The sequence below is a fragment of the Canis lupus genome, chromosome 8 (assembly GCF_048164855.1).
Source record: "Canis lupus baileyi chromosome 8, mCanLup2.hap1, whole genome shotgun sequence".
NCBI lineage: Eukaryota > Metazoa > Chordata > Mammalia > Carnivora > Canidae > Canis > Canis lupus.
The window spans coordinates 7,770,721-7,779,498 of NC_132845.1; the positions used below are offsets into that span (position 1 = coordinate 7,770,721).

Genomic DNA, 8,778 nt, shown 5'->3' on the forward strand with positions numbered 1-8,778 from the left:
GAGCTAAGAATCTGCATTTGTAACAGGCACCCTGTGATGCTGCTGCTGTTGATCCAGGAACCACATTTTGAGTAGCAAAACTCTAAAGCACAGGGCCTAGATCAAGGGCCCCATTCATTTGATATTAAGAATAATGCTATGTATGTCCTATATGAGTAGCATATAACTGGAATTTATTTTTTAATCTTAACAATCAGGGGCTCCTGGATGGCTCAGTCAGTTAAGCATCTGCCTTCAGCTCAGGTCATGATCACAGAGTCCTGGGATCAAGCCCCACATCAGGCTCCCTGCTCAATAAGGAGTCTGCTTCTCCCTCTTCCTCTGCCTCTCCCACCATGCTCATGCACCCCTGTCTCTGTCTCCAATGATTAAAGAAAATATTTAGAAAAAATTTTTTAAAATTTTATTTATTTATCTTTAATATTTTATTTATTTATTCATGAGAGACACAGAGAGAGAGAGAGAGAGAGAGAGAGGCAGAGACACAGGCAGAGGGAGAAGCAGGCTCCATGCAGGGAGCCCAACGTGGGACTCGATCTCGGGTCTCCAGGATCACGCCCTGGGCTGAAGGTGGAGCTAAACCGCTGAGCCACCGAGGCTGCCCAAATTTTTAAAAATTTTAAATAAACTTACAATCACTGTCTTTTAACAACTTAGCTTATTTACATTTACTGTGATTTTTGGTATATATTACTCATATATTTTTCTTTTAGTCTCAAATGGCTTTGTATTTGTCTCTTTCTCTATGCTTTATTCTCCCTCTACTTTTTCCTCTTCCTCTGGATTGGTGGATTTGGGAGGTAGATGGGAGGTTGTCCCTGTCCCCACCTTATCCTCTTATTCTATTTTTAACCTATACTGATTTGGAAATTATAGTCTTGATATTTATTTTCTTACTGTCATTCTTGAAATTTTAACATGCATACTACCAAAGTCTTAAGTTAATATCTTTATCCTCTTTCCAGTTAATTCAAAGACCTTAGAATACTTGAACCCTGGTCAACTAGAATATTAATCTATTATTCTATTAATCTATACTATTTTTTTGAAGTAGTTTAGTTCTCTTTTTTAAGCCTAACAAATTGGGTATTAGTATTATTATTTTTTAAGATTTATTCATTTATTTGAGAGACAGAGAGAGCACAAGTAGGAGGGGCAGGAAGAGGGGAGAGAATCTCAAGCCGACTCTGCCCTACATGCATAGGCTTCATTTCACAACCCTAAGATCACAACCTGAACCAAAACTAAGAGTCAGATGCTCAACTGACTGTGCCACCCAGGCACCCCCAGCATTTTTATTGTTTTTGTTTTAGGTGATCAATGTTTATATAGATTTATCTGCATAATACTAATTTCTTTGCATCATTTCATCTTGCAGCTTAAATTTCCATTATCCTTTTTGCAATAATTTTTATGGAAGTTTGGCTGATGAAGATCTGTTGGTGGTAAATTCAGTTTTATTTAATCTGAAAATATCTTTATTTTTTTCCACATTCTTTAAAGAGAATACAATTCTAAATCATCAATTATTTTTGCTTACAATATTTTGAAGGCCTAATTCCCGTGGTTTCTTTCCCTCTCAGAGTTGATATTGAGCTCTTTGTCATCAGGCTAATTGTCATGACATTTTAGGCAATCTAAACTATTATCTCTTTAAATGCATTGTCTCCTCTTTATTCTGTCTTTTCATTATATTTTATTTACTTGTCTCACTGTAGTGCATTCTGGATTTTTTTCTGATTTTTCAGTTTGCTAATTCTGTATTCTTCTGTGTCTAACCTGTTACTTAATGCATCCACTAAGAATTTTTTTCCCAAATCATTTCTAGATTTTTTTCTCTGAAATCATCCTGGTCTTTCTTCATAGTGCATTCTTTCTTACATTGATTTTATTTATGTGTCTGATAACTCCAGTATCTTAAATCTTTGGGGATCCAAACACTTTTTGTTATGGTTTTATTCAAAGGAACTTTATTTATGTATTTTATCTGTGCTTGTGTGGGTATGTATGCACGACTCCATGTTCATCTAGACTGTTTGCAGAAATCCTTAGTAACCTATGTTGAAAATGTGTTCCTCCATAGAAAGCGTGGCATTTGTCTCTGCCAAACTCCTGGGGCCCTACCAACCTAAGGACCATCACTTTATATATTTTTTAAGATTTTGTTTATTTATTTATTTGAGGGGGAGAGAGCACAAACTGGAGGAGAGGCAGAGGGAGAGGGAGAAGCAGACTCTCCACGGAGCAGGAAGCCCAACGTGGGGCTCAATCCCAGGACCCTGGGATCATGACCCAAGCCAAAGGCACACATTCACCCGGCTGAGCCACCCTGGTGCTCAGAACTACGACTTTAAAATAAGCCTGACCTTCTTCATACTTGCCAATAGAGTGAATATGAACTACAAATCTACATGAATTTTATGGTTAGGTGAGGAAGATTTTTTTTTTACCACCTTCACATAGGGTCAAGGATGGAATAGACCAATACTTTCCCTGTGCTACAAGATTTTCTTTTTTAAGTTCACTCTGTCCTTGAGCTGTTTTTGCCTTCTAGGATCTCCCTTCCTTGTACAGGTTCAAGGTTGTACCTCTTGCTCCTCTACAGGACTGTTGAAACCCAGGGCTCTAGGTACAAGGATCAGCACTTACCCTTAGAGCAGCAGCTGCCTTCAGTGCCCAGTCAACAGTCTAGATTTGTACTCTGATTTTTACTTCATTGTAAAAATTATTTGGCTTCATTTGGCTTCATTTTCAACCTCTGTATATTTCCCTTATTGTTAATTCACTTAATGAAAAAGATTTTAAAATGTTTTAACCCAACCTTTCAAGAAATTTTATCTGAGTGCTTGTATCAACGGCAAATTTAGAAATGTTATTCTTTAATTGTTATAAGATGATTATAGTTAATCTAGAAATATAGAAAATCAGAAGAATAAAACCAAAATTTCCAGAAATTTTTAAACATTACCATTGTAAAAAGATTTATATTCTTTCTTAAGGTCTGTTTTCTATGTACATTATTTTTACATAGATGAAATTATACTATATGTATCTACTTAAGCATAATTAAAAGATATTCATTCACAGGTGGGATAGTGAAGGATAATATGGAGAGATTGGCAGCAAATAATATCAAGTCTTTCCAAATCAAAATCTCAATTTTCATGTCATCCAATATTAAATCTTAAAAATAGAATAATTCATCATGCAGATTTTAAAAAATAAAACTCTCCATTATGTAGACTTCTACTTGTGGAAGGCAAAAATTTTTATTTAGTAATTCCTTTAGCACCATGTCTCAAGCAAAAATTTTTAAACATTGTATTTATTTATTTATTTGAGAGTGAGAGAGTGCATGGGCAGGGGAGAGAGGTAGTGGGAGGAACAGATTCCCCACTGAGCAGGAAGCCCTATGTGAAGCTCCATCCCAGGACCTGAGCCGTAGGCAGATGCTTAACCAACTAAGCCACCCAGGCACCTGCCCCAACGATATTTTAAAAAATAGCCATATTGGGATCCCTGGGTGGCGCAGCGGGTTAGCGCCTGCCTTTGGCCCAGGGCGCGATCCTGGAGACCCGGGATCGAGTCCCGCATCAGGCTCCCTGCATGGAGCCTGCTTCTCACTCTGCCTCTCTCTCTCTCTCTCTCTCTCTCTCTGTGACTATCATAAAAAAAAAAAAAAAAAAAAAAAGTATTTAAAAAAAAATAGCCATATTTAGCAAATGTTGGAACAGAACAGTATCAGTTATTGAGTTAAAGGGTCATCAAACATGCAAGAGATTTCATTTAAAGCATGGTTGTTTTTTTTTTTGTTTTTTTTTTTAAAGGATCTAGTTCCATGAATGGAGTAAAAATCTTAAATGCAACAATTGAAGAAGAACTCTAAGGCCAACCTTACCCCCAAATCAAAAAACCCACAAGAAAATATAATCCATAATTGGATTTAAATCAGATAAGGAAAGACTCTCCTGTCTTTTTTTGCCTCAAACAAATCATTGTGTTAATTTTTCTTTATCTTATTTGACTGGAAAATACATATAAATCACTTTTTTTCAGTAGGAATAAATGGGTGGATGGAATTTCTGATGTCTTACCTAGCTGACATTCTTAAAAACTTTCAGTTTGACTGTCAAAAAGTTCTTGTGTGAAAATTTTTTACTTCTGGACTGTCAGCTAGGTGCTTTGAGGGATGCGTTAGAACTCTAACTTGGAGCTCTGGATATATTTTTAAAAAGCAGTCAATTATGCAAATGCTCAATAAATGTTCTTTGGTCTGATTAGATGTTTAGTAATAGTTTTATTCATATATAATTCACATTTTAAAGTACAGAATTCATTGGTTGTTAGTATATTTGGAGTTGTGCATTCATCACTGCAATCTAATTTGAGAACATTTCATCACTCCTGAGAGAAACTCCATGCTCATTAGCAGTCACTCCCCATTCTTGGCCCCTAGTCCATTGCAACCCCTGACTACTCTCTATGGGTAACCTGTTCTGGACATTTCATATAAATTAAATCATTCAATATTTGGCCCTTTGTGATTGACTTCTTTCACTTAACCCAGGTTTTAGAACTTCATTCATGTATTAGAACCTCTTCCTTCTTTATTGTTGAATAATATTCCCTTATATGAGCATACCACATTTTATTTATATATTCATCAGTTTGACATTGGGTTTTTCCACTTTTTGGCTATTTAAAGTAATGAATAATGAATATTCAAGTACAATTTTTTGTGTGAACATGTTTCCATTTTTCCTGGAAATATACCCAAATAGGGGAATTGCTGTGGGAATCCAGGGTTTGACCTTTTGAGGAACTGCCAAACAGCTTTTCAAAGAGGCTGCACGGTTTTACAATCTCACCAGCAATGTATGAGTGTTCAAATGTATCCATATCCTTGCCCGTGCTTGTCATTACCTGTCTTTTTTTTATTCTCTGCTAGTGAGTGGGAAGTAGTGTCTTGTGGTTTTTATTTACATTAACCTAATGAGACATAATTTTTAATTTTGATGACACTAGCTTATCTGTTGTTTTCTCTCACCATTTGTGGTTTTGGTGCCATATTTAAGAAACCATGACCTAATCCAAGACCTGAAGATTTGCTACTGTGCTTTATTCTAAGAGTTTTATAGTGTTAGCTCTTATATTTATGTTCATAATCCAATTTGAATTCGTTGTATGTGTGACATGACGTAGGGGTCCGACTTCATCTCTTGCATGTTATCCGGTTATCCCAGCACCATTTGTTGAAAAGATTATTCTTTCCCCCATCCAATTGCCTTAACACCTTTGTCAAACATAATTTGACCACAGATATAAGGGTTTATTTGTGGACTCTCAATTTTATTGCATCAATAATTGTATGTATACAGTCACTAGCTCTTAACGTGCTTAAGACTAACATGGACAATGATTATCAATGGTCATAGAAAAGAATCACAGTCTATTATTTCAAAAGGTCCTGTGAAAATGCCCCTGCAACTGAGAATTTGTTTGGTTAATATGGACCAAGAATAGGTCTGCTTTGTACGCTATTGAATAAGTAGTTAAAAGGTTGTAAAATTTCTCAGGTCTCTGAAAGCTCACACTTGCAAGAAGCTTGATTTCACAACTTGTACATGACAGTCTCAAATGAAAGTACTCCCTTGAGAGTGTTACTACAGACGGAGAAAAAGACTGTGTCTCACTTATTGCTGCTATTGTTATTTAGGGCTTCTTGTTTGTTGCTGTTGTTTCAAAAGATTGCATTTTGCATTAAGCAAGTGAAACCATAAGGTAGATCCTAAATAGAGAGAGCCATGTTTAGGATTCTGTTTTCTTTATTCATAATGATTTTCTATTTATCCTGGAAGGCAGTCATCATTACTTATAAACAGTGAAGACAAATGTAGTTTCTGATACAGATCTTTATGAATAGAGCAAGAGCAGTATCTCACATTTTCCCTTCAGTTCTAGAAGCGTCTGAATGTCTATTAAATATTCCATTTAAATTAATCTCATTCTTTTTTTTTTTTAATTTATGATAGTCACAGAGAGAGAAAGAGAGAGGCAGAGACACAGGCAGAGGGAGAAGCAGGCTCCATGCACCGGGAGCCCGATGTGGGATTCGATCCTGGGTCTCCAGGATCACGCCCTGGGCCAAAGGCAGGTGCCAAACCGCTGTGCCACCCAGGGATCCCCAATTAATCTCATTCTTAAATAAAACAACAAATGTCTGAGGTGGGAGGACAGAAGATCCTTAAGCAGCACCCCACAGTTGCATGTTTTTAAAGTAGAGGGGTCACTTGTAGCTGATACAGAGGAAATTTATGAAAAAAGAAAAAAAGTCAGCATTTCCATACCTGGAGTCCTTTAAGCAACAAATGAATCAACACGAAGTGCACATGATAAAACCTCTCATTTTAAGTTTTTGCACCTCTCATTTTAAATTGTACAGAGGGAGGGAGGAGGATTAAATATGCAGTGGAGTAGTGGATGTCTCTACTTGCTAAATAGACTTTCCTGAAAATGAATCAACACGTGTCTGTCGTCTACCGTAACTTTTTTTCACTCTCACCACAATTATCATTTGCTAGTATATCCAGATTCATTGCTATAGCCTCAAGCACATGAGGTTACTAGAGAGCGGGGTTTGTCTAAACATTATCCACATATGCCCTACTTAATTTATATCTGTAGTGGTACCAAGCGGAAGGAATAGCACGATGACAAAATGTAGGTCCCGCCATTAAGGATTGTATGAGCTTTGAAGACCTAGCCCTCAGAAAATAGCTTGGCATAGAGTGTTCAGTAGAAGTTGGTTGATAAAGAAGGAAAGAAGAAGGAAAAGAGGGGGGTTGGGTAGACAGACAAACTTGGATTCCGGCCCTCATACCAGAGAAAGATGAAATCATGTGATGACACATTGAGGCCAAGTGGTAAAATGAGAGAAGAGGTGAGTTAAGGAAGGCAGAAGCATCAGAAAAGGAAAATTATACAATAATGCTTAAGGCTACCATCTTTGGAGGCAGAGGCCAGCTTTCAATCCTAGATCTGCCATTCATTGATTGTGATTGGGGCGATCACTTAATTATTTTTGAGCCTCAATTCCATCTAGAATATATAAGGAGTAACAGTATCTACCACACAGATTATTGGAAGGATTTAATAAGATAATAAGTGTTACTCCTGTAGTACAATACCTGGAACATAAGAAGTGCTTAGGAAATGTTAGCCATTAATGGAAGATACTAGTTATATTCCTATTTTCTTTAACCTTGAAGTATGGCCATGGCACAAAAATGTAAACATTTTCAAATCAGTCATGGCTTTTAAATTTTTCTCTTTTTTTAAAAAAATGTTTTTAAAGATTTTATTTAACTATTCACGAGAGACACAGGAGAGGCAGAGACACAGGCAGAGGGAGAAGCAGGCTCCCTGCTGGGAGCTCGACTTGGGACTCGATCCCAGGATCCCGAGAAGATGACCTGAGCCAAAGGCAGACACTCAACCCCTGAGCCACTCAGGCATCCTAAGTTTTTCTTTACCTTTGAAAGAGGTTCAAGACAATGTTGTCATGAAAAGTGTCTGTATCAGAAACCATCGTTTTTTGTACCATTAAATCCCCAAAGTTTCCCACTTGACCTACCTGGAAACTGAAACAAATTAAATCATCATTAAACTGTTTTAAAGTTAGCTTTGACTCTACTTACTTTGGAGCTCCATGAATGAGGTCTCTTGGTAACTGACCTTCTGCCAACCCGAAGAGCCCATCCCGGGGCACAGAGAGTATACCCCCCGCCTGGCCATGGCCCGTGGGTCAGCAGTATTCAGGATGCTAAGGAGTTTTCTGTGCAGAGTTATGACAAAAATCAACCAAGTATAGTTAACGATACCATGTGATGAAGAGGTTTGGAGCACACAAAAGGCAGGGGAGAAATTTAAGCAAGGAAACGTTGTATCCAGCTGTGCCCAACGACCTTCCCTGTGGACTTTATAGGCACTCCCATTGTCACTTGTCACTTGGTGATGGAGGCCACACTTAAAATGAAAAAAATTCTTCCCTCTCACGGTGTTCTCTCGCAGCATGCCACTTCATGAGTGAAGGTGGTGATGTCCCCACAGTTCATTCAAACTCCTTACAATGTGAGAACTTAATCAAGAAATTAAGAAAAGTTTGCGATATAAAGTCAACATACAGAAATCAGCCATGTTTCTACACTCTAACAAGGAAACATCTGAAAAAAGGAACCAAGAAGACCATCCCATTCTCGACAGAATCGGAAATAAAATACGTAGGTATAAATTTAACCAAGGAAGTGGAGGATCTGTACAAAGAAAACTAACAAAACTTTCATGAGAGAAACTGAAGAAGACCTAAAGAAATAGGAACATATTCTGCATGCATAGGTTAGAATTAATATTGTTAAAATGTCCATACTACCCAAAGACATCTATGGATTCAATACAGTCCCTATCAAAATCCCAATGGCATTTGTCATAGAAATAGAAGAGATTAACCATGAATTTGGAACTACAAAAGATTCTGAATGCCAAGCAATCCTGAGAAAGAAGAAGAAAACTGGAGGCATCATGCTTCCTAATTTCAAACTATACTCCAAAGCTCTTGTAATCAAAACAGCATGGTACTGGCATAAAAATAAAAATAAATACTCTCTATTCCAATGGAATGGAATAGAGAGCCCAGAAATACCACCCCCCACACACATACAGTCAGCAAATATTTGACAAGGGTGCCAAGAATATCCAGTGGGGAAAGGACAGTATATTCAA

General features: G+C 37.3%; 1 protein-coding gene across 1 annotated transcript in view; it reads left to right on the plus strand.

Annotated features, from left to right (window-relative positions):
* ST6GALNAC5 (ST6 N-acetylgalactosaminide alpha-2,6-sialyltransferase 5) overlaps nt 1-8,778 on the plus strand; it is a 162,936-nt gene that overhangs the window by 16,142 nt on the left and 138,016 nt on the right. The window lies entirely within an intron of this gene.